This window comes from Sinocyclocheilus rhinocerous, unplaced genomic scaffold (assembly GCF_001515625.1).
Source record: "Sinocyclocheilus rhinocerous isolate Xijiao unplaced genomic scaffold, SAMN03320098_v1.1 scaffold602, whole genome shotgun sequence".
In the NCBI taxonomy this organism is placed as follows: Eukaryota; Metazoa; Chordata; class Actinopteri; order Cypriniformes; family Cyprinidae; genus Sinocyclocheilus; species Sinocyclocheilus rhinocerous.
In genome coordinates this window covers 190,627-191,685 of record NW_015638037.1, presented here as the reverse complement: position 1 = coordinate 191,685, position 1,059 = coordinate 190,627, and positions in this window count along the sequence as shown.

The window sequence follows — 1,059 nt, the reverse complement described above, 5'->3', positions numbered from 1 at the left end:
AATCTAATGAATAACTGATTTGTTAAATCAAATGAAAAATTGTGTCCAGACGCTACAATGCCGAGAGACAGGGCTTTTGCTACACAGGGCGAACTAATCCCTTTAAGATATTTTATGTAAACGCGTCGTTAATCTAGCTGTGGCAATGAAAAATATTGTCTTCTGTCACGGTTGTAATGTGGGCATTCCTAAACTATTTTCACATATGGTACAGAGTTCAAAAGGCCATGAAAAACACATTAACGTGTTTTCACATATGGTACAGAGACAAGAGCAAATATTTCTCATTAGTCATGGATCTATATTTCTCTGATAGTTTCTCTGGCGTTAGCTAAAACGATAACAAATTTGAGACTTTTATACTATGCAATTAAGTATCACTGTTGGTGTTAAAAATCAGGATGGCCCCGTGATTTCACATCCGCAGTGTGAGGAGATATACCATAGAGCTTGGATGCCCTCTGGTGGTTATTTATAAAATTACAACCTTTGTGAGAATTGCCAATTTTAATATAGAATAATATACTTCAAACATTCAATATTAAAACAAATATTCATTATCTTGTAAGGTATTCTCGTTACCTTTAATACGTTATTTTTATCCTTAAAATCTAATCAAGAAATGTATTGTGTGTGTGTGTGTTTGCATATAATCTGACGACAGTATTAAAAGATTCTCAAGCATATGAATGAACTGAAAAATAAATCAATAAAAATATAAATTGTCTTACATTTTTCAGGGAAACAGAGAAAGGATCCCCAGTGCAAGCATCACGATTCTTCAAATGAAATGAATACTAAAATGTGTCATGTATAAACTTTAAATCAGTATCGCTCTCTCTCTGTGTTTCTCGCACAGAGTAGTGAAAAGAGTTCTGAAAGGGAGGGGGTCGTGATGGCTCTGCTTGAAAAACAAAAAAGTTACCCTCAATTTTCGAGATGTTTATTCAGATGAATACCGAGAGACAGACCTTTTGCTACACAGCGATCTATCTCCTTTTAAGATGTTTATCCAGATGCATGCCGTAGCGAATCAGCTCATGGGGAAATATGAATAAT